The 25,681-nt window shown below is 39.3% G+C and overlaps 1 protein-coding gene across 1 annotated transcript in view; it reads left to right on the top strand.

Annotated features, from left to right (window-relative positions):
• Positions 1–25,681, top strand: part of LOC127224676 (bile acid-CoA:amino acid N-acyltransferase) — a 1,166,658-nt gene that overhangs the window by 493,574 nt on the left and 647,403 nt on the right. The window lies entirely within an intron of this gene.

Here is a 25,681-nt window from a genome sequence, read left to right as displayed (position 1 = left end):
CACACCACCAAGCTCTTCTCCACTCCTAGAGAAGTTCAGAGGTGCCAGCTCCTCCATAAGGCAAAAGGGTGGCTGTTATGAAGACTTTGTGATATGTGAGTTGGGGAGCGCTACAGTTTCCAACCTAGGAGTGCTACAGTTTCCAACTTAATGAATTTGGTGAAAACGCTACTTTGTTTCACCTTATTGCTTCTAGATTTAATAAGGAAGAACAAAGGCTTTCACATTTACAAAACTAGGTTTGGTGTACCCCTCTGCCTCTGTCTTTTCAGTGAATAAAGTCCAAAGGGAAAAGAAAGTGAAAGGAAACGATCTGAAGTGTGGGGGCTAGGGGAAAGGGTAGTTTCAATAAATCCTGTTATATGCACAATAGAAGAGATTTAAAAAAATATTACTAGTATTTTATTTGTTAGGATAATGTTTGAAAGGAACCTTAGGTGGGGTACCATGGCGGACTCCATGGCAGGCGAGGGAAACCAAGGCATGGGATTGGGGGTAGGGGTGGAGTGACGGGGTGGGAAACACTCCAGGCAGAGTTTAAGTGAGTTTTATTACAAAGGGGAGAAAGAGAAAAGAGGGAAAGAGACACAGAGAGAGGACAGGAGAGAAGAGCAAGAGAGAGTTGGGAGAGAGCTGGAAAAGAGCAGAAAGAGAACACAGAGAGAGAAGAGCCGGAAAGAGAGCAAAGAGAGAGTAAGTGGTGGTGGTGGGGGGGGAGTCTGTCTTTTAAAGGGGTCCTTTGCACCTGCATGCAGACTAGGACTCATGGAACCCTGTGTTATCAGGGTACAACCTGAGTGCATTCTGCCAGATGACAGGGGCAGGCCAGCGTAATGCCTGAATCCTTACATTGTTTGTTGGTCGGTTTTTTTGTTTGTTTAACATCCTGGCAACAGTTTCCCCTCCCTGCTTTTCTTCCAGTCCCTCGCTACTACCCCTTCTCTGTCTCCACCCCTGCATCCACTCCTCTTCAGTGTCTGCTCATGAAGGGCAGAACTCCCAGGGATAGCAACAATGCATGACATGTCAAGTTGCACTAAGAACCTCCCCATGTATTAAGGCTGGGCAAGGCGACACAGTATGAGGAGTAGGATCCTAAAGGCTGACATAACAGTCAGAAATAGCCCCTATTCCCATTGTTAGGAGTCCCACAAGGGGACCAAACTTGACAACTGTAACATTAGGTCAGTCCCATGCAGGTTCCTTGGTTGTTTGTTCAGCCTTTGTGATCCCTATGAACCCTGATTAGCTGCGTGGGTGTTCTTGTCGTGTCCTTGACATCAGCAATAAGATTTGGAGTAGGGTGGAGTGGGAGGGTACTGAAAGAGACTTCTGGAAAGTGTGGGCATTTTAGGGTCAGGTAGAAACCTGGCACAAGGGAATCTCCCAGGAATCTACAATGATGACCCCAGCTAAGACTCCTAGCATTGTCTGATATGTAGCCTGAACTGACTATCTTCTGTGAAGAGATTAGTGCCTAGTCCAATTGCCATCAGAAAAGCTTCACCCAGAAATTGATGGAAACATATGCAGACACACAGCCAAATATTAGGTAGATCTCTGGAAATCCTGCAGAGAGGTCAAGGAGACCAAAGTTTTAAAAGGCACAGCACAATGCAGCTTGAAAGAAAGCGACAATAGCTCCTAAAAGTATTTGCAAGCAGCCTCCTGAGCCCAGCCCAGAGTTTCAGGGATTAAGCAACATCTGGTCACAAAGAGGGGCCTGGGAAGACAGCTCAGTCGTAAAAAATGATGGCTGTGCAAGCAAAAAGACATGAGTTTGGTCCTCAGAACCCACACTAGTAAAGAAACAAATAATAGCTATATACATAAATTTTAAAAAACAAATAAAGATGTAGTGATACATGCTTGCAATCCCAGTAGTGGGTAGGTGGAAGCAGATGGATCCATGAGCCCCATGTCCAGCCAGCCTAACCAAACCAGGTCTCAGTAAGAGACCTATCTCAAAAGACAAGGTAGACAGTGCCTAAGTAATGATGTTCTGTAGCCTGGAAAGGCAATAATGAATGCACACATGTGAGTGAACATACACACCACACACACACACACACACGCACACACACACACACACACACAAAGAAATGAATTAGTGACCATAGAAGAAGAACTATGAAACAAATGCCCAATCTCCAAGCAATCTCAGTTATAACTATAAATACATATATTATTAATAAAACATTTAAAATCCAATCTGTCAGATGTTAGAATAATATGCCATGGCAGAGCATGATTTATTCTTGGAATGAATGTGATTATGGCCTGATATTAGAAAATCTATAATTTATCATATTGAGAGGTGAGGAGAAAAGCCATCTAATTGCCTCAAGAGTTGTTTTGAGAAATTGATAAAATTTTAAGTATATGGCCTAGAAATAGAACACTCCTTAAGATGCTATATCTATAATGCAATCAGTTAGCCACAAAATACTTAAACCTAAATATTTTAATATAGAAAATGAGACAAAGATGTCCAATATAACAACTATTATTTTAACATTTTTCTGAAAATTCTGAACAATAACATAAAGCCATAAAAGTAGAAGAAATTATACATATTAGGAAGCAAGAAGAAATTTTATACCTACTCACATACAACAAAAATATCCACCTGAAAAAGAACAAAACACTGCAATTTTTCACTTTTTCCCAAATGAAGGAAATTAATATAAAAATTCAGAAACATAATCATTAAAAAGCAAGATGTGTATCTTGAACTCACCACAACTGAGACTTCCAGATGATCAAGTGGAAAAAGGAGTTCTTAATTGATTTAAGTAACTGCTGAGACATCAGAGAGAAACACCAAGCCAAAGCCACTGTTAACCCCTTTATGTCTCAATGGACAAAAGAGAGAGTTCCTGTTTCCCCCCTCCTATATCTTCTCTCCACTCAGCCATCTCACTTTCCTGTCTGTCTATCCAGACATCCAGACATCCAGACCTCCAGACCTCTATGGTTAGCTAGTGACAAGCTCCATTCTCTTATCTTCAGACAGGCTTTATTTGTACAAGCAAGACATCACCTCAATCAGGTCAGCCACAATCCCAACAAAATGAGGAAGGGGCTTATGAAGTTCCACCATCTGAGGAGCTATTGGCAGTTGATGGCTACTTGGAAAGGGATAGTCACTTTTCTTTGGGGATTCCACCCACAAGAAGCTACCTGTGTGCCAGCAGATGCTCCCACACATGTGTACATACAGGCAGTGTTAAATGGACTCAGTTGGTATCACGTGTTTTTAAATGAGAAAGATAAACCATGAGATTGGGAATGGATAGGTGTAAGGGTAGGGGTTCAGAGGGAAGTACAAGGGGATGGACTGGCTCTAAATACATTGTATGCATGTGAGACAATTAAATAAATTTTTAATTTTTTTTAGAAATATGTGTGTCTTGATAGGCTTCTCTATATAACACTTAAAACTTCTTTCTCAACAAACTTCAGCTATATATTGTTAAGACCTAACATGGAATTCCCTCATTTGGACAAAGAATTTAAAAAAAAGGAAATGAAAAGAAAAGAAAAGACATAAGTTGCTGATGCCATCAAGGAGCCAAATTGGAGACAGTAAGAGCCCACACAGGCATTATAGTTCAATGGGAGATTCAAACAAGTTGAAACAATTAGAATACAGTCTATACAGGAAGCACTGTAGAAGAGAAAGGGTCATCTGAATAGAGGTATACAGAGAGACTGAAGTTGAGTGAGTCTTTTAAGAAAAAAAGTGACTCTGCTAATTTCTTCTAAGTCAACAATCTCCTCAGTGAACATTCTCACAGTCAATTGACAAGCTTCCAAGAGTAGGGAGCTATGCTGGTTGGGGCAGAACGTACATTACAGGTCATGTTTTACTGATCCTGGAAGTGGTGGCAGTATTTGAAATTACCCTTTCAGAAGTAATAGAAGTTTCCAGTGTTTATGATGAATTCTGGGCAGAGTGTGTTTAAGAATCCCTTTACCCTTGGGAGCTGAGGCCTTTCAAAGTTTTGCTTCAGTAATCCTTTGTTAGATGGCTCCAAGGATGAGAAAGGTGTTTATAAAGAAAACATTTGTTCTTGTCCTCAGTAAATGTTTGCACTCTACTGAGTCTGCCAACCAAACCCTGAGGACAAAGATCAGCTTCCTGATGTGAGCTTTTCCCACCAATGCTCATGACTGACTAAATTTTCTTAGGTTTGAATCAGAGTCTGCTACCATGGCCAACATTTGAAGTATGTAGCACAGAGCTGAAAAAAAAATCTTACTTAGCTTTTGTCTAGTCGAATGTGAATAATATAATGCAAATGGTTTTTTGTTTTGTTTTGTTTTGTTTTTTTAATAATCTCCTGAGAACCAGGACTTCTGGCCAGCTCTCACTGATTTTTAGCTACTACAAATACAACTTTGTTAACATGTTGCTCTTAGCCTCTTTGAGCATAGTTGAAAATTTTAATTAAAAAGACATTTGTTAAGAGGGAGAGTAGTTACTATGATGTCCTTATTTTTCCTACTTTAAATATGCATACCCAGGCTGCATCTTGAAAGGAAATAGATTCCAACTTTATTCCTATAGCAAGATGATTTTATTCCAAAGTAACTTTTTAATTTAAATTTTATTAAACATAATATAGTGATTGCTGGAAATGTGATGTATTTGTTGATCTCCCAGGGAGAAAAAGCAAAGTGAGTGAAACCTATAACAAAGAAAAATGAATGTCTGCTTTTACCATGTCTTTGAACATCACATGAAAGGTTCTGAGGAAGCAAAAACATCTATCTTTATCCAAGGACAACATGGCTGATTTGTAGAAGATCCTAAGGAAAGAAAGATGAGAGGACGAGAGATGAGGGGAGGAGAAAGGCAGATAGGCTACCATTAAGTGAATTCACCAAGATCAACACTCCAAACCAACCATAATTTTATAAATTATCAACAATCGGTGTTCTGGTTGGTTTTGGTTATCAACTTTTCACACCCTAGAGTCACCAGAAAAAGAAGGAACCTGAATTGAGTAATTGCTCAATTCAGATTGCTCTATGGCATATATGTAGGATATTGTCTTAATTGGTGATTGATTTAGAATTGGGGGACAGCCCACAGTGGGCTTATCCCCAGGCAGGTGGGCCTGGGATATATAAGAATGCTAGTTAGGTGAGCATATAATAAGCCAACAAGCAAGACAATCAGTAACATTCCTCTAATGGTTCCTGCCTGCAGGTTCCTGCCTTGAATTTCTTCCAACTTGTCTCAGTATGGACGTTGACCTGGGAATTGCAAAGTGGAATAAGTCCTTTCCTTTCCAAGTTACCATTGGTCATACTGTCTTATTACAGCACCAGAATGAAACTAGAATAGTTGGAAATTATTATATCAGCAGAAATATAGAGCAGGGTCACCCAAACTAAGGGTTATGGTAAATCCATATAGAAATCTAGATTTAGCCAATTGAAAAATATGATTAAGCCACCACAAAGGAGACTTGATTGAAAGTACTCAGCATGGCTTGTTTAGTTCCAGTTCCAGCAATCATAGTTGTTTTTTTTTGTTTGTTTGTTTGTTTGTTTGTTTTTTGGTTTTTTGTTTTGTTTTGTTTTGTTTTTTGTTTTTGTTTTTGTTGTTGTTGTTGTTGTTGTTTTAGTTAAAATCTCAGTACCATGAGTGGGATAGATAATTCCTTGTGAACTATTGATCAGATCAAGCCTATAGGCTCCCAAAACAATACAGGTTTCTGCCATTGCTCTTAGTAAGGCTAGATAGTAAGGCTGACGACACCAAACATTGTAAAGATAGGACTCAGAGAAACAAAGCTGAAATTGAGTTGGAAGCTTCTTCCATCCAGGCCAGCATTCCTTGTGAATGTCTAAAGGTGCTATGAAATCTTCTGGGGAATATCACACTCATCTGTAGACCCTGTTGTGCCATGCTAAACCACATTGCAGGATATGCCATTACTACAAAAGAAGCATGAACACTTTGAGGATAATAAACAACTTCCTAATTGGCTTTGGTCCCATTCTATGGAAGGGAATACATGCCTGACACTGTAGACCTGTCCATGAAGGTCACAGACCCTATGGTGGAAACTAATAGTGATTTTGCCAAATGTGCATGCAGCTAAATTGTCTTCTAAATGTCTGTGTTTATGTCACAGGCTGAGATTTTTAAAAAAAAAAAAAAAAAAAAAAAGGCCTCTTTCTGCAGTAAGTGACACCAGAGTCAGGACACATAAGTGTTCAAACACTGAGAGTAAGAGACTGGTGACTGCTTATCTCCAGACAGGACATCTATTCAATGTCTCCTAGGCCCAGAGCACCTCACAAAAGAGGAAGCAGAATACAATGGGAACTGAAGAATGAGGAGGTGTGTAGTGGGACACTGACTTCTGGGTATGATATGATCATTACAGTGATGGAAACAAAGCAGCTGAAGACTGGCTGCCAAGGGTACCAAAAAATAGAAGGAAAGGGGGAAAGGAAAGACATGAGAGTAAGAGGAAAGTATTGAGAAAGAAGGATGTCAGCCAGGGTGGGAGATAGTGGTGTGCAATGTGTGTAATATAATTACAGAATACACATCTAATAAAATAAAAACTCCAGAAGACATCTTTACAAAAGCTGACAAATCAATTATATAATTCAATCAGAAATTCCAAGTGACCTAGATTAATTACAGCTGTTTAAGAACAACTGGGGACATGATTTATTACTAAGCTATAATAAAGTTCAGTAATGAACACACACATGCACGCACACACACACACACACACGGTCACTGTCTTAGTAATTGTTCTATTGCTGTAAAGAGACACTATGATCAAGGTCATTATTATAAAAGAAAGTATTTACTAGGGAGCTGGCTTACAGTTTCAGAGATTAAGTCCTTTGTCATTGTTACAGAGAGCATGGCAGCACATATGACACTGGGACAGTAGCTGAGAGCTGCATCCTCATCCATAAGCTGAGACAGATAAAGAGTGGACCTGGCATGGGCTTTTGAAACCTCAAAGCCCACCCCCAGGGACACATCTCCTGCAAAAGACTACATCCACTCCAACAAAGCCCCACCTCCCAATCCTTCTCAAATAGTGCCACTCCCTGATGACTAAATATTCAAATATAATAGGTTATGGGTCCATTCTCATTCAAACCATAACACTCAGCTTTTACAGAGATACAAAGGTGTGATGAGCATGTTTTCCCACTGGCCTGGCCCCTCAGCCATGCCAGCCCCACATAACACACTGAGACACTGTATTAGATATAATGCTGTTAGACAGTTACTAGTTTCTTATCAGCTAGCTCTGTCTTAAATATTAACCCATTTCTATTAATCTAAGTATTTCCACGTGGTCGCATCTTACTGGACAGAGGGCCCAGAATTCAGTTCTCTTGGTCTTACATGTTGAAACGCCTCCTCTATCCCCCCCAAACCTCCTTGCCTCCTACTCCCACCTATCTTATGTTTCTATTGGCCAATAGTACTTTATCATTAACCAATAAGAAAAACATATTTACCAAATGACATATCCCATCATCTCCTCTTTTTCTGCCTAAAATAAAAAGAAGGGTTTTAACCTCAACATAGCAAAATATATAACAAAATAGTTATCAAATAAGAACCACAGTTAACAATGTTCAGTCCATTAACATTTATCAATATTTAAAGAAAATATTTTATTATTTCTCCTATCTTTGTGAGTCTAAAGTTCTATATGTAACTTATCTTTAATCCTAACTAAGGAAAACTTTAACCATAACTATCTGTCTTCAACTCCATCAAAGACCACAGAAGGATAATATATAAACTCTAAAATGACAGAGACAACTCGCCTGGTCAGTTATCCAAAGTTCTTCAGCTCACACTTGTCTGCCTCCAGGTCCAGGGGATCCAGTATCCTTCCACAATTGTTCATGCAGGTAAAACACCAATGCACATGAAATAAAAATAAATATTATTTTAAAAGAGAATGAGAAGCAACTGAAATAAAAGGGAGATGCCAACATGATTCTGGAAGATGGGAGATAGACTGAGACTGTATCATAGGTGAGTTCTCTGGATACCAAATGCTTGGAAGGAAAAGAGATAAGGAAATGAAAGACAAACCTATTCATACGCTCCAAACAACTTTGGGAAGTGGCAGCCATAAGTGTGCAAGAAGTACAGATGATGTGAGAACACAGCATTAGATGGATGTTTCTATAAGGAGCAGCCAGGTATCAGGACCACTTTCCTCTCCCAGTACAGCCAGAGATCTATCCATTCTACTCCATAGACAAAACATAGGAAGAAAGTAAACCAGAGATTTGCTGAGTCCTTGAATGCTGGTTACAGTGAACAGAAAGTGTCAGGCTTAAAATAGGGAAAACTTTCATTCTGAACTAACCAGTGTCATTGAGACCTTCTTGTATTCACCAACATGAAAATGAGCACATGACTCCCAGTCTCCAGGCAGAGATTTGTGTAGTCCTGAATAGGCTCAAGAAATGCCACAGATACTGATGTGTGAGGGTTCCAAAAAGGAAGTGTGACTTAATAATTCTTCACAGAATTGGCCACAGAAGAGCAGATAAATACTTGTAAGATGGTCCAAAGTGTCTCAGAAAGACCCAGAGAATGCTGAGAGTTTGTCAAGATATCCCTAGGGCTTTGTGAATGAGCATGAGCCAGATGTACTGATAGACACCAATTTTGAAGTTCATGTTCTTTCTAGTCCAATCAGGAACAGTGACCTACTTTCCTATAAGTTCTTATCATCTACATTTAAATTTTTAAATGCATGTTTATGTACACTGTTTGGATAGATTGAAAAAGATCTAGGAAAAAAAGAAGATGTCACTGGGTGACCATGGCTATAAAAAATAAATGGGATTTATGGGATGATTAAAATGTTCTGTTTCTTGCCTATAGGTACAGAAATATGAGCCTATATGTGTGATAACATTGCTTAGGACTGTGTACACATTCACACACAATTACTAAGTAGTACAAATAAAAATAGTAAAAGAAGGAGGGGTAGGTAGATGAAGGGAGGTGTCTACACTCAGTTCCAGCCTTTATGTATAGGAAATGAATAAGGTTACTTCCATCATAGTAGAATTAGTATACACCCTTCAAGATGGAAAGCTGTTTAAAAACAGGCATGAACAGTGTTACTATGTATGATAATCCTAACACTAATGTACTTAGGGAAATACAATTAAATATGAATATTTTCTCTAGATATTTTTAATCAGAGAACAATTTCAAACAAAAATAACTTTTACTCCCAAGTAACATTTTCAGGTCCCATTGCCTCATGAGGTGTCCCATTCAGCTATTGTCATTGTGACTTTTGTCTAGGATAAGTCCTTGCAGTCCTCAGGGATTCAAGGTCATGGACAATTCTTAAAGACAAACATCCTTTCAAAAACCAGTAATGCTAGCACAGCCAGAGCTCACAAAGTGAGGAAAAAATATAGAAAAGAGGAAAAAGAAATTTTACACATTTTGATGATTGCCAACAGTTTCCTTCATGTACTCTCATGTTGAAATGGCAACAAAAAAAAAGTTTATCTATCAGTTAACTAGTAGGTTAAAAAAAATATACTATCAGGAAGCATTTGTTTCATGTGTTTATAAGGCTTTAACCTCATTGGCTATGTTAGCAGCACCAGACACTTCTTGCCAGTAACTGCTTAAATAACTCCCAAGTGGTTCCAGAACATTGGCATTTGGGATGCAAAAGCTATTTGCTGTCACATTTTTTCATTTCATTTTTCATATCCTTTCCTACACTACTCTCCAGATGAAGAGACACTGAAGTATAGGGATAACTGGAAAAAGATACTATTTATCTTGCTCAAAATTCTTCAAGGTATATAATTAATAGATTTGTCGTCATGTTAAATTCTAACCTAAAGAAATTCATAGAAAAATAGTAATGCAGACAGAAGAGTTAAAAGTTTAGGTATTTAAAGACCAAATTTGGGCCTGGAGAGATGGCTCAGTAGTTAAGAGTACTGGCTGCTCTTGTATAGAACCCGGGTTCAATTCCCAGCACCCACAGCTGTCTGTGACTCCAGTTCCAGGGGATCTGGCATCCTCACACTAATGCACATAAAATAAAAATAAAATTAAAGACAAAATTCAAGTGTCAATTGACAAAAGCATTGAGAACGTTAGGGCCCACCATTTAAAAGCTATGCTGGAGGTACCCAGGTGGAACTGGACTGACTTCACCTCAGTGTAGTTGTGAACCTGACTCAGTGAAAGGAGAGAGTGTTCCGCCACCAGAGAAGTCTTCAAGACACCCCCTCCCACTCCCACCTCACCCCCACCCCACCCCCACCTAAGGTGGCATTGTCAAAGAAACATTCATAGTGGAATAACTGGCATTGTGCGTGATGGGTCTTTTCAGTGTACTAAGGAAGAATTTAGATAAATCTGTTGCTGATTTCGGAAATAACAACTTGTTGACTGTTCCCATTCCAAAAGAGAAAATAACACATTCCTCCACAGGGAACTTAGGAAATTAGCAACTACAAATTCTAGCTGCAGATTCTTTGTTCTCTTTTTTTTTTTTTTTTTTTTTTTTTTTTTCTTTCACCCATAAAGGATATGAGTTCCTGAGTCACATGTGTTCATTAATAGAACAGCAAATTTTCTCTTTAACAAAGATCAAGTCGCTCTCGGGAGCCTACAGCAAAAGGAATCCTCCTACATAGAGACATCACGAAGTGGCAGGCTGACAGGCACGGATTCAAGCTTCCTGAGCACAGAGCTTTTTAGACAGTATGGAACAACATAAAGTATACCCCTGTCTATTTGATACAACTCCCTCAAAATTCACAAAAGTACCAAAAGCCACCTTGCATCAAGAATTTGGAGACAACTAAAGTAGGTGACCTTCGTGGGTTGGTAAGTCCAACCTCATTAATTTTGCCAGGGACAGCCATTTCTTGCAAAAGTCTTTCTCCTTGAGTGTCAGTGGACTGTCGATTGTGTGGGAACAGAATATTGTGGTGATAGGCGGGTCACTGGTCCAGTGATATGCTACCTCGACTCAACCATTGTGCTCAATGGGCTCATAAGCTGCAAAGTGCCCTCTGCGTTGATTCTGAGAGTGGTACTTGGTGAGGGTAGTAGTAGAAGCATGCCACACCCAGATTTTTAGATGTTTTACAGCCTGGGTAGCCAACAAAGAAGCTAATAATGCAAAATATATATGAGAAATAGAAAACTGCTCCTTTTTTTTATTTTTATACATTTTAATTAAAACATAATTATATCACTTTCCTCTACAGGCCCTCCCTCCAATTGCTTCCATGTCCCCCAACTTCCAATTTGTTTTTTTTATTTTTATTTAATTTTATATAACAAAGTCCAATTAAATGAAAACAAACATTTATACACAATATTTGGGAATTTGGGTGTCGTTCTTTCCAAACTACTTCCTGCTGGTAAGGGGCGCTGTCATGGGGGATTCGAAGAAGATTCAGATATCCTGGCTGTAGTCTGTAGAGCTGTTTTGTCTAGCTGTTTTGAATGTAGGATCATCTTGCACTATGTTTCAGGTGGTCTGGCATTAGTCTGGAAGGAATCCACATCTTTTCATTTTCTGTGGAAACAAAAATAGAAATCCTTTTCCCCAGTAACTTGTCCTTGAACTTAAATTTTGGAGTCAAAGCATTTTTTTTTAATTTAATTTATTATTTTACATGTCGATCCCAGTTCCCTCTCCCTCCCTCCCTCCCTCCCTTCCCCAGCCCTCCCTCCCTCCTTCCCTCCCTTTTACCCTCTCTGCCCTCTCACATGCACTCTAAACACCCTCCCCTCCCATCCCCCCACCCCAATTCCATATGTAGGGGAATGCCATCCAGTTGGGGTCATGTAGATCTGACAGGTCCTGTGAAGTAGGGACTAGGGCTTCTCTACTGTCTCTAGATTAAGGCAGAAAACTGCTCCTTCTATAAGCAGTAATGAATCTGAGCCACAACAGAAGATAAGTCAAATAAGGCACAAGTTGATGCTAAACTTTATAACAGCCTGATGAACACTACCTGAACTCAGCAATTAACTTTAAAATACACTAAAGGGGAAATGACCAGCTGTACTATAACTTGCTACCTGTGAATTTTTCTTGCCCTGGTAATTGAATGTTAACACAGTTGAGCCTCTAGGTCCAGTTACTGATCTTCAAGAAAGATGTAATTGAAGGTTACATTAAATGATACCATGAAGATGCAATCAGACAACTGAGAAAAAAAATTACACAGAAAAAAAAAAAATCCTAATTTCTTTCAGAAAAAAAAAAAAGTGGTATGAAAAAAAAAATAGGGTGAGAGATTATCTACTAGAAAGAAGAGAGGTTCCAGAAAGATAACAACCAAATGCAGTATGTGGACCTTGTTTGGACCCTAGTTAAAACATAATAACTGTACAAAGGACATAGAGTACAAATGTGGGTGTTTTAAAGGACAGTGCTCACTCGGATGACATTGTGAAGTCTTGGTTAAGGTATAGTGGTATTTCAAGTCTTTGTCTGCAAAAATACTGACGTATTTATGGATAAAATAATGCAACAGGTTTCTTTCAAATATGCTAAGAAAAATAAAGGCATAAGAAAGAAAAGACTGCAACCTTTGAAACTAGTTAATGGACACATGAGGGCACAAGTTACTGTTCTACTATTGTGTGTGCTGAAATACTCCCTGCTTAACTTTTAAGGCTGAAAAGAGAGAAAGAAGGAAGGGAGATAGCTCCATAAAGTGCCTACCTTACAAGGATCTGAGTTCAATTCCTGGAACCCATGGTAAATAGTAAGGTATAAGAGTATGTGCTTATACTCCCAACGCTGGGGAGGTTAGACAGATGGATCTCTGGGAGTGACATTTGAGATAACATGGGAAGTTGTCTTCTCACCCCCATAGCCACTGAAGGCGAAATAAAAGCAAGAGAGTAAGAGAATTACTAGGATAAGTTGTTCACAAGAGAGAAAGTGAACAAAACAGGAGGGTAAAGAAGACAGCAGTGAGATCGGGAACAGAGCTGGGAAACAGAACGAACCATTGCATCTTCGCTAAACAAGAAGGCCCACATTCACCTCTGAGGGTAGCCAGACCTTCCATTCTCACCCATCTTCCTTTGGAAAAACAACAAATGAAATAGACTGGCTATAGATGGCAAATGTGAGAAGACACATAATAGATTTGTGATACCAGTTACTGTGAGAGTCTTTTTGCCTGGATTATATTGCTCAGGTTTTAGTGTTTATTTTAACGGTGCTTTTAAAAAAAATCTGTTCATAGATGAAAATAATGCTGTTGCCTTTCCTACAAAAGTAGATGGTTTGAGGATTAAAAAAAAAAAAAGGTACTTTCAAAGTTATTAGTAGATCAGAATATGGAAGCCCTGGGATAGCAGAAGGACAATCGGGCATGATTTTACAATGTTTCATCAGTAAATTAAGCCGGGCTCAGCCATGGCTGTCTCTCCGTGAATCCTGCCACCGTTCTTTGATATGTAACTTTAAAAAATGCTGATACAGACTACTATAATTCTGCATTTAAAAGCCCTGGTGGGAGACATTGGTCAAGATCTCTTTCTTGCCTGTAGAATGTCTTTGAAAATTCCTACTGTCAGTCTCTGAGAGGAAGAGTAAGCTCTCAGGACAGAGCATGAAGACTACAAAGCAGACAGACCCTAAAGGAAGCTTTTCAAGCTGGAAAGGTAATGTAGCCCCCTCAAGGCATCAAGACATTTAGGGATATTATCACACACCTTCAGACCAATCCAGGGTTTCTGAAATCATCAAGAGTGTTTCAATTTTATGTTGATGCTGTGTAGACCCCTGCAATTTCCCTAAAGAGGCATCATAGTTTGTTTTTGAGTAAATTCCCACATGCCCTGTGATACTGCCCATATGCTAAGCTAGCATTGTACCACCAAGGGACACCCTTGCCCCTTTATTTAAGTGTGGCTTGGTCTTTTTCATTTCATGTGGACATTTCATGAAGAGTTTGCCCATGCAAACTCAAAACAGGAAAAGTTGTTCATCAGGAACTTCACAGGGTGGCCTACAGCAGAGGCAGCAGAGCAGTGGCTCTCAGCCTTCCCAATGCTATGTCCCTTTACTACAGCTCCTCATGCTGTGGTGACCCCAACCATAATGTCATTTTCATTGCTACTTCTTAACTGTAGTTTTGCTACTGTTGTGAATTATAATGTAAATATCTGTATTTTCCAATTATATTAGGCAACCCTTATGAAAGAGTCATTTGACACCCCATCCCCCCACTCCACATCCCCCACCCCCTACTCCCCCACCTCCTATTCCCCCACTCCTCCACCCCCTACCCCCCCTCTGCCAAAGGGGTTATGGACCCACGGGTTGAGAACCTCTCCTGGCTGTTGTACAGAGCAGAACAGAAACTGAAACTCCAAAGCCCAAGGACTTGACACTAGTACAGAAATGACTAGGGGAAAAAAAAGTGTCCGGATTTCCTAAGGCCAGCAAAGATTGCTTTTACTGCTAGAGAAGGACCTGGAAGCATGAAGGCACAGTGCTGATGCAAATCTTGTCCCACAGACTGATATGGCATGGCCAGTTAAAAAGGCCAGTTAAATTTTAATTTAATTTAGTATGGGTTCTAATTTTAATTTAGTATGAGATTTTAAACATTAAAAAGCATTTGACTGTAAAGAAAACTACGTTGCAGCTGAACAACTGATTCAAAAAAAAAAAAAAAAAGCTCAGGAATGGGCAGGGCCCTGAGGTGTGGTGGCTCTGCAGGAGAGAATGAGTGGAGCTTGGGGATAGTCCTGGAACCAAAGGAGGGGGAACCGCAGCTCAAAAACATTTCCTTTATTAAACATGTGGGTGTTTGCATACAAGTGAGTAAGTCGCTAATAAGGTTTGAATGCACAGTGTCTCTCACAGGCTCTTGGGTTTGAATACTTGGTCAGTCACAAGCTGTTTGGGAGGCTGTGGAAGCTTAAGAAGGTGGAGCCTAGGTAGAGGAAGTGGGTCATTAGGATGAGCCTTGAGAGTTACAGCCTGCATCCATGTTCCGATCAAGTTCTCTTCTTCCTGTGTGCCACAGTGATGGGAGCAGCCCCATGGCACACCGCTATGAACACAAGCTGCTCTGTGCTGCGCCTTCATCATCATGATGGACTGGTCTACCCTGGAACTGTGAGTTACAATCAATCCCTCCTCCCTTAGTTTCTGCTGGTAGTTTTGTCACATCGGTAACTAATACAGTGATTAACAGAAAAATCCCACCAACTTTCAGTATGTCTGCAAGAAAATGGAAAGGGATTTAAAAAAATAAAATAAAATCTGCATTGGGTCCTGTTTTCCAATGACTTTGAACTGCTCTGGTAATGATGACTTGATTCAAGTTGGAGAACCATGGTGCCCATTAATTGCTACCATTATTCTAACAAGAATTGAGCTAAAAAAAAATGGCTGTAATCCCAATACTTGAAGGAATAAAGGAACAGAAGACTCTAAGACTAGGCTGGACTCTATAGCAAAACCCTGTAAACCCTGTTCAGAACACCAACAGTAAAATAAGATGTGGGAAAGTGGCCAACCAGAGGGACTCGGCCCAGACCTGACTCCATCTTCTTTACCGAAACTATATTAGGGTCTTCTCAGACATCAGATTTGTACTACATTATTGGTATTGGCTGAGACCCACGTCTCTGAGAGTCTAAGACTATCATTCTCAGCCCTCAGTTCTCCACATTCTCCACAGAGAGAAATCATCCCTTGGATCCTCCCATCCTCCAGTTCCCACCAACATTCTTTTCATTCATTGGGACAGGCTCAGGCAAAGAGAAACCGTCTCTTAGCCCTCCACCTTCTGATTAACTGCTAGGATACTTTTCTCACTGCCAAAATATTTCTATCAGGACTACAGCTCTTCCTGTTTAAACATATACAACCATTATAAAACTTCTATCATATAATTTAAGTTCATATGAATCATCAATTGAATAATTTAACAAAAACATGCTGTTTCATTTGGTTGCCTAATACCATGTCAGACCCCACTCCTACTTCTCAAAACATAATACCCTTAGGGTTTTTGTGCACTAGCTATTAATTTATTACTTGTCACATATATTGTTTCTATATTCTGTTCTGGTATTATACAGATTAATTAGTTTTATCCAATCAGCTAATATATATGTTGACTGTTTTGTCCCTAGGTGTTTATTTGTTCTAGTCACTGTCCTATTGCTGTGAAGAGACCCCCATGGCCAACACAACTTTAAGAAAGCATTTAATTGGTGACTGCTCATAGTTTTAGAAGTTAGCATGTTATCATCAAGGGGAGAAGCATAGGGGTACTCATAGCATTGAAGCAGTAGCAGAGTTCTACACTGACCCTGGGGCATCAGGGAGGGAATGACATACTTTCTCCAACAAGGCCACACCTCCTAATCATTCTCAAATTCTTAAAGAGTGCCATTCCCTGGTGACTAAGCATTACATTATATGAGCCTATGGGGTCCATTCTTACTCAAACCACCAGAGTATTAAACACTGTAAAGAGAATAGAAAATGCAATTACTTAAATTCTAAGACTTTGAAATACAGCCAGTGAGATAAGACTTAACCACAGCACATCAGTCACTACCATGTGAGTGGTTCAGACATCGTGTTTTATAGAAGCTTATAAGACAGCAAGAGATAGAACTGGCATGTAGAAAATGTGCAGTCAGTGTTTGATTGAATCAAACTGAACCAGGGCAGCACTTAATTTTGAAAGTATAGACAAACGCCATGACAGGAACATTTGATAAATCGGGAAGTGTGCAGGAAAAGGATGACAGATTACACATTTGTTTCCCTTCCAACTGTTAATTTTTCTTAAAATAATACTTAAAAAGATATATTTTGTCAAGCAATATCACCTCTACATATGCAGATTTCTATGAGTTGTATATCTTATACTAAAAATATGAACACAGTTATAATTACCTGACTTTTGATATAATATCATGGCAATTAGTAGCCTATAGTATTTGTTTAATTGGAGCCTGCCTTACAAAAGTTGACATGTGATTAGTAAAGTTTCTTCTCTGGAACTTAATATTGATCATCAGCTTGGTAGGAATTAGAATCACCTCTTAGACAACCCTCCGGTCATCTCTATGAGGAATTTTCTAGATTAGGTTCACTAGGATGGGGGGGTGCAGGTTACCCTTGAATGTGGGTGGCACCATGCAATGGTCCTGAACTAAACACAAAGAAGAAAGTGAGCCAAGCACCAGCATCCATTGCTCCCTGCTTGGTGATGGTAGAAACAAGTAACCAGCTGCCTCCAGCTCCTGTTGCCACAGTTTCCCTACCCTGAATGGCTGTACTCTAAACCTGGGAGACAAGTAATTAATACAATGAGCATTCTGAAACGTCACATTTGAGAAGGGCACCACACAGGCAGTAATATTGACAGGGAGGAGGGATGAAGGAAAACCTGTCTCACACCTGTATAGTGTCATCAATTCATGACTCAAGATTAGAATGCCCCAAAGCTTGGCTACCAGTTCATCACAGTGATAGCATTGAGCACAATCTCAGAACTAAAATATTCATGCAAAACTGGCAAGCGCATAAACAGAATCAAAATATTCATGTTAAAATGGGAGGCACATGTATCAGTGCACTAGGTAGCAATGTCAGCATCATAACCTGAAGGAGGAGGAGTTCTAATTTGTAGCCAGAGTGGAAAAGAAGCAAAATGACCAACATGTGGATGAAAACCAGGATAGCATAAGGAGTGAGCAGCATGAAGCACGCAAAAGAGCACTCAGAAGGGAAGGGTTGCCCAGGTACATCGCAGACCAACCCAGTAAGGGGTCCTGGTGACTTCAGAAGAGATGGCTAAGGCTGGGTGACACTGTCCACTAAGATTCTAAACACATGGCTGTGGGAGACTGGACCCCAAGCAGCCTCCAATCTGGGAGTGGAGCCTCCCCTGATGTTACTGCTTTGACTCAGCAGTGAGGTTGCTGAGCTTCCTGGGAAATGAGCCCTTTCTGAAATCAATAAATTGGCCTGCTAGTTTCTAGATTTTCATCTCGAATTGTTGTCCAGTGTCTGTTTATCTGAGATATAACCAGAGTATCTACCACTGTGCATCTGTGGACACCCACATTCTGTGACCCCTTTAGTGACAGTGACAAGTAATAGTTACGGACTTCTTTCCATGTGCCAGAAACTCTACTGACAGCTTCTATCTCCAGCAGTGATAAACTGCTGAGCATGTCCTAGAACAGCCCCTGGCATGTGGCAGATGCTCAATAATAGTTATTGAATACAAGCACACACACAAGGCTTTTCTGGAGTAAACGTGTACTCAAGGAGGGAGGAAATCTTCCCTCCCATGCTCCAGATGCAATGGGTTGACTAAAATAGAGCAGAGCACACTTGTTTGTGTTCTGTTGTTTTTTTCTTTTGAGACAGGTCTCACATAACCCAGACAGCCTAACTAGGTAACCTTAGTTAATCTTGAACTTCTGAGCCTCCTGCCTCCATCTCCCAAATGCTGGAATTACAGGCTCTCACCACTACATGTGGTTTGTGTGATGCTAGGATCAAACCTAGGGCTTTGTGTGCACTAGGCAAGCACCCTACCAAATAAGTTACATCCCCAACCCTTTATTTTCCTTTTTTGAGACAAGGTCCTACTATACAGCCTTGGCTGGCCTGGGAACTCTCATTCAGATCCCCAGGCAGGCATTTAACTTGTAACAATCCTCCTGCCTCTGTCATATGAATTCTAGGATTATAGATGTGTACCAACATGACTGGCTCAACACACTCGGTTTTCAGGATGTCATCTCAACCTCAGCTCTCATCCCCTCTTTCAATTCTAAAATACAATGTAGAAGAGACTAACTTTCAGCTTCCTTATGTCTCAGACAGATGTGTGTGAAATTTAAAAAGACTTTGGAAAGAAAGTGCAAGAATAATCACTGCATTAAAAAAAAACTGCAAGTGTGAACACAGCATCAAATAGCTTCTTGGGTTGGGCCTGGTGGGATGCATGTTGATGAGCCCAGGGCTCAGGGTCCTGAGGTGGGAGATCACAGGTTTCAGGGTACCTAAATAAGACTCTGTCTCCAACAACAGAGTAAGCCTGTCTCCAAAATAGGAACCAGTCAAAGTTTGAAATAGCCTTTTGGCCAACCAATTCAAACTGAAAATGATCAAGGACTGCTCTAATTTTTCTAGATTTAATTTTCTTTGAGAACCATTTTGAAATGAGGGAAAATTATAACAGGCTATAATAAATGTGTTCCCCAAAAGTTTCAAACATTCAGACACTTATTCACTTAATAACTGCTGTTATGTCTGTTATGCACCTAACACTCTGCAGCCACTGTCTACATAGAGTGATGAACCTGACCTTCGGTGCAGGAGAGATAGCAGCATTCAGAACTGTGTGGCCCTTGCTTCTTACAGGAAGCCTAGGTGAACAGGGAAGTTCCCACTCGGCTATCTCACAGTGTCTGGCCTGGGCTGTATGTAGAGCAAGAAGATCATTCTGCAAATAAATATTTATGTGGCTCTTCATGGTAACAATGAAACTTATAATACCTTGAGAGATGATGTGGAGAGTTGCAAATGCCTGTGCGGAAGCCACAAGCAGATGGAGAAAATTCTCCAGACTCTCGCAAACACTCAAAAGGCTGTGCCGGGCTCACTCTGTCAAGTCACCAAGAGTTCTGCCCTGTTTACTTTAGAAATGCACTTGGGGTTGCTGTGAAGCCTTTTGTCACCTAACACAGATGTCTTTCTGCAAGAACTTAGCTGGACAAAGTTTAAAACAACTTAACAATCTCAAGAGATCAAATATAACCTTTCCCATGTGATCTGAAAGAACTTGAGGGGGGGAAGCTTCAATGACTTATTTTCTGTTCAAAACACTTGTAAGAAAACACCTTTAATGGCTTTTGTTTTGCGTGCCAGAGCATTGCATGAATAAATGTACTGTAGACCTAGTTTTATATTCAAGGACATCACATGTGTTACACAATAATGTCATGGTACACACCCCTTCCCACTGATGAAGAAGAAACTGAGATCTATAGTAAATAGGAAACAATTATTTCATGTGCATGCTCATCAAACTCTCTAGATTCTGAAGGTTTTAGCTGGAAAAAAATGCCAGATTTCTTTTTCTCCTTAATTACTTTATGGTTTTACTAAATAAATTAATGCAGTGATTAACAAAATAAGATTCCTTTCACACATCCAGCCAATTAATGACCATCACTAATGCTCTCCCAGACTTCATAAATTGAATGTTAACCAACAGAGCAATAATATTAAAAGCTGTAACAAAGTGTTCCTTATAGTAGATGCCTTTGTGCAGTCTACTGTAGTTTCTCCTCTAGGTAACCACTGTGTGGGTTCAAGTGTACACGATTCAAATGCGAGAAGTGTGGGTCTCGCTATGATGATATTGTAGGTGGAGTCTAATCAAGCCTGTATCAGTTGGCAGACATAAACCAGGAAGATTAAACAGCTCACTCAGCACCTGTAAGATTGGAGGTAAAGAGTGGTTACAAGCAAGACTGGCTTTTTTCTGAATTGCCCTCTGGCTTCCTGAATGATGGTGTGATCCCTGTCCCTGTCAATCAGATTTTTGTCATATAGTATGAGGTCCTTACCAGGTGACCTGATGCTAATTCTATTCTATGGAAGATCCAGAGTTATGAAAGAAATAGTCCTCTTTTTATCATAAAGTTAGCCCACTACAGACATTTGTTATAGTAACAAAAAATAGTGTGACACAGAAACTTAGGGAGAAACCAGAATATTGTTAGAAGGGAGACGACAGGAAAGAAGAAACAATCATGAGAAAATATACTAGTAAATATGTAATTGAGTCTAAATAAATATTTACTAAATGCAACATAAATGATAACGTGTTCAACTATAAAAATGCAATTCCAAATTTGTAGAACAAATGATACGATACACTATTCAGTAAATGGCACCAGGGAAACTAACCAGCTAGTTCTCAAAATACACACGTGTCTACTATGAATTAATAGAAAGATGTCTATTATGAGCTGAATGACAGCCCCAAATTCATATGTTAAAGTGTTAACCTCCAATGTGATTGCATTTAGAGACAAGACCCACAAGGGAATAAGAAGCATTCTATGAGCATCTTCTGGCAGGGGCTTAATCCAATAAATCTGGCCCTCTTGTGAAAGGAGGAAGCCTGGGGACTGCTGTTTCTCTCAGTGGGTATAGAATAAAACCCTCATGAGAACAGAGCAAGAAAACAGCTCCCACAAACCCACAAGAGAAGCCACACCAGAAGTGGCCCAACAGCTTCTTGAACTTCCACCCTCCAGAGCTGTGAGCAAATTAACTTCTGTTGGTTGAAACCAACTACTGTGTGGTTTTCTATTTGATCTGGTTGCCTAGGAAAATGAACACAATACCTAACAAGTTACATATTTACATTCCATTTAATCATTTAAAGACAGCTATAAAATTAAAATGAGAAAAATGATAAAATATACTGGGAAGGTTGAATATTTTGAGAAGGAGAGATATTTTTAAATATAACAAAAAGAAGAAAAACGTTAATTTAATACTAGTTTTAAATTTTAGCTGACAGCCAAAATCCCAGCATGATTGGGGGAAAAGCTCATGAAGTCCCACCCCTAGATAATAAGCTATTTGAAATTAATGGCTTCTAGGGAAGGGACAATAAGTTTTCCTCAAGAATGTAGTCCCCAAAAGGTTACTCCAGGTCCTATACATACAGAAACAGCATGATGTGGATTCAGTGTGTTGAGGGGCTAGAGGAGAGAAAGAGAGAAAACATATGAACTTGGGAATGGGAAGCAGGAGTAGAGATAGGGTGAAGGTTGGTAACACTGCTGTGTGGTGTGTGTGTGTGTGTGTGTGTGTGTGTGTGTGTGTGTGTGTGTGTGTGTGTGTGTGTTCTCAGACAATAAAAAATAGCTAGCTGGCAGAAAATATATAAGAAACACAAAATAAAATAGCACACTTAGAAATCACTATCAGGACTTTGTTGATTCCCCCATGGGAGGCATCACCCTCCCTGAGGAGTGGATGGGGGTGGAATGGGGCATGGTGGGGGGAATGGGAGGACAGGAGGTAGAGGGAACTGGGATTAGTGTGTAAAATAAGATTGTTTTAATTTAAATAAATAATTTTTAAAAAAGAAGTCACTGAAAATTAAAAGATGTGGATTCCTTCCAGACTAATGTGGTTTGATCAAGCTAGACCACCTGAAACAGAGTATGAGGTGATCCTACATTCAAAACAGCTGGAAAAAGCAGCCTTACAGACTACAGCCAGGATTTCTGAATCCTCTTTGAATCCCCCATGACAGCGTCCCTTACCAGCAGGAAGTAGTTTGGAAAGAACAACGCCCAAATTCCCAAATATTGTCTATAAATGTTTGTTTTCATTTAAATGGACTTTGTTATATAAAATAAATTTTAAAAAAAAGAAGTCACTGTCAGTATGTGAATGATGGAGAGATGATTTAAGGGCTTATACAGATGGATCCAAAGAGAAAAAAACAAAAGCATGATTAAGGAGTTCACACTGCAGTAAACTCAAGAAACATGAAAAGCAGCTTCCTTGATAGCAAGGGCTCCACATATTACAGCATCAAGTCATCGCTTTGAGGATGAGACAACCAAGATTAAACTGTACCATTCTCATTATTTGTGCAAACATAAATTGGGATATGTAGATAGCATGCCCTTTGGCTTCATTCCTTATTTACAGACACTAACCCTAAGGAATAAACTAGCAAGAAATGTTCATTATAGGACTGGGCCAAAAAGGGAGAAGCTAAAGCACTCAATTTTTCTATCAGTGCAAAACTATCTGATACACAAGATGGAATCTACAGTAGACTAATATCCAATCCTCATAAACTGGCAGAAAAGAAAGCAACCAATATTATATTGCTAAATGGTTATTATTTTGTGACTAGTGCAAGAAAAGCAATAAAGGTACAGGGGGTTACAGAGATGTTTCTGTCAGTAAAATTTCCACTGCATAAGCATGATGTCATGAGCTCAGATCTCCAGTATCCTGGTAAAAGCTGAGCACGGTCAACAGATCTGTAGCCCTAGCACTGGGACATGGACACAGATGGATCCCCAGGGCTTATTTGATGGCCAATATAGTTAAATTGGTGCCGTGCTTTGAAGGAGAATGGCCTCCTTGCTTCTCAGGTTTCAGTGCTTGCTCTCCAGTTAGTGGGGTTGTTTGGGAAGGATCGGAGATGTGGCCTTGTTGGAGGAGGTGTGTCAATGGATATGGGCTTTGCGGTTTCAAAGCCCCATGCCAGTCCCAGTCTCACTCTCTCTGGCTGCAAGTACATCAGCTGTGAGCTCTCAGCTGCTACTCCAGCACTTAAATGCTTCATTTTATAAATTGCTTTGATCATGGTGTCTCTTCACAGCTATAGAACACTGACTGAGACAATTAGCAAGCCCATGTTCAGTAAGAGAACCTGTCTCAAAAGATAATCGGTTAGGCAAGACACCTAATGGCGGTCTCTGGCCCAGACAAATACACACATGTGTGCACACCCAACCACAAACATATGTGAACATGTGTACAAAAGAGAGTGTGTGTAAGTAGAGTGTAATGTTAACATCTTTGAAGAGTCATAGGCTTTGGCTAACTATAGAATATGACTTTGCCAGCACAGCTGCACAATTAGAAATTCCCTATGCAAAACTTAGACCTCAGAACTCATTTGTTGAAGATGTTAATTCTACACAGTTTCATACATCTCTGTTGGATAGTAATTAGGAAGAAAAAAATGCCCTGATTTCTCATATCATCATCATGTTCAAATTACACAAAACTACATAAATACACACTGCTAATTACAAAGGAAAATGCTGATTTAATACTAATGAAAATGAATAACATGCATTCACCTATTCACCTATTTTCAATGAAAAAAAATGTGTTTTATTGGATATTTAGGTGGTCGTCATTTTACAATTATCGTTTGGGTCTCACATGCTGTGAACTTGTGTGTGTGTGAATCATTTATGTTTTGAGGGTTTCTTAGCCAACACACCTGCACACATGATATTCTGCAATCCAGAACCTACAGCAGAACATTCACTGCCTGACACCTTGATCCACAAAATAGCAAAATATGATACACAATGATGACAAAAATCTAGCAGAGCTGACAAAAATGTTATCAATTAGTAGAGAAGACATCAAAAAAATCATCATCTGCAAATTCAAATCTAGAAGATTTTAATGGTATTTGAAAGTTCAAATTGCATCTTAACACATATCCACAGCATACAAGATGAAAATGTACCAATGGAGCCAATGTCAGAGAAATTGAAAAAGAAAACAGAGCACTAGAAACTATCAAAAAGGATCATTCCATTTTCTCATATCTTCTTCAGCTTCTTTCTTCAAAGAATTGAAGTATTTGTCATACAGGTCTTTCACTTGTTTGGTTAGAGTTACCCCAAGATATTTTATATTATTTGTGACTATTGTAAAGGATGATGTTTCTCTGATTTCTTTCTCAGCCCATTAATCATTTATAGGAGGGCTTCTGAGGTTTTTTGTTTTTTTTTTTTTGTTTGTTTGTTTTTTTTTTTTTTTTTTTTTTTTTTTTTTTTTTTAGTAAATCTTGTATCCTGCTACATTACTGAAGATCTTTATCTACTGTAGGAGTTCAGAATTTTTCAAGTCTCTTATGTATACTTTCATATCATCTGCAAACAGCAAAATTTTGACCCCTTCCTTTCCAAATTATATCTCCTTGATCTCCTTTTGTTTTCTTATTGCTCTAGCTAAAACTCCGAGTGCTATTGAGTAGATGTGGAGAGAGTGGGCAATCTTGTCTTGTTTCTGATTTTAGTGGAATCCCTTTGAGTTTCTCTCCATTTAGTTTGATGTTGGCTGTTGGCATGCTGTATGGTGCCTTTATCATGTTTAGGTATATTCCTTATACCCCTGATCTCTCCAAGACCTTTATCATGAAGGGTGTTGGATTTTGTTGACGGCTTTTTCAGCATCTAATAAGATGATCACATGGTTTTCATTTTTGAAAACTGCATAGCATCAGTAAGCCGAGAATGTGCTTAGATGGCTTATTACGTTCTCAGAGTTCCTGAAAATAAACAAGATTAAAAGAGAAAAGTAATTTTTTTAAAACATTACAACTGAAATTCTTCCATATTTGATGAAAATTATCAAACACAAGTCTAGGAAAGTCAATAACAGCATACAAAACACACTAATACAATTATATCGAGACACAAAACTTACGAAATTGAATAGCATAAGTCTGCAGAATAACAACAAAAATTACATGATATTGCTTTTTTACAACCATTGATTTGTTAGAGGCATGCTCATGGCACAGCACATGTGTGGAGATTAGAGGACAACTTGCAGGATGAGGTCTTTCTTTCCATCATGTGGATTCCATGTATGTAACCCAAGTCATCAGTGCTATTAGTAAGAACCTTAAACCTCTGAGCTATCTCACTAGACCAAAACCATTTTGAAAAGAAATCAAAATGCCCTAGAAAGCTCTTTCAGTGATAGACATATCTGAAAACTTGAAAGGGCATTGTTTTTGTAGAATTCAGGATCAAATATAACAACATTCATACACTGGCAAT

The sequence above is a fragment of the Phodopus roborovskii genome, unplaced genomic scaffold (genome assembly GCF_943737965.1).
Source record: "Phodopus roborovskii unplaced genomic scaffold, PHOROB, whole genome shotgun sequence".
Lineage (NCBI taxonomy): Eukaryota > Metazoa > Chordata > Mammalia > Rodentia > Cricetidae > Phodopus > Phodopus roborovskii.
Note: the sequence above shows the minus strand (reverse complement) of the source record. Positions and strands in the feature narration are given on the sequence as shown.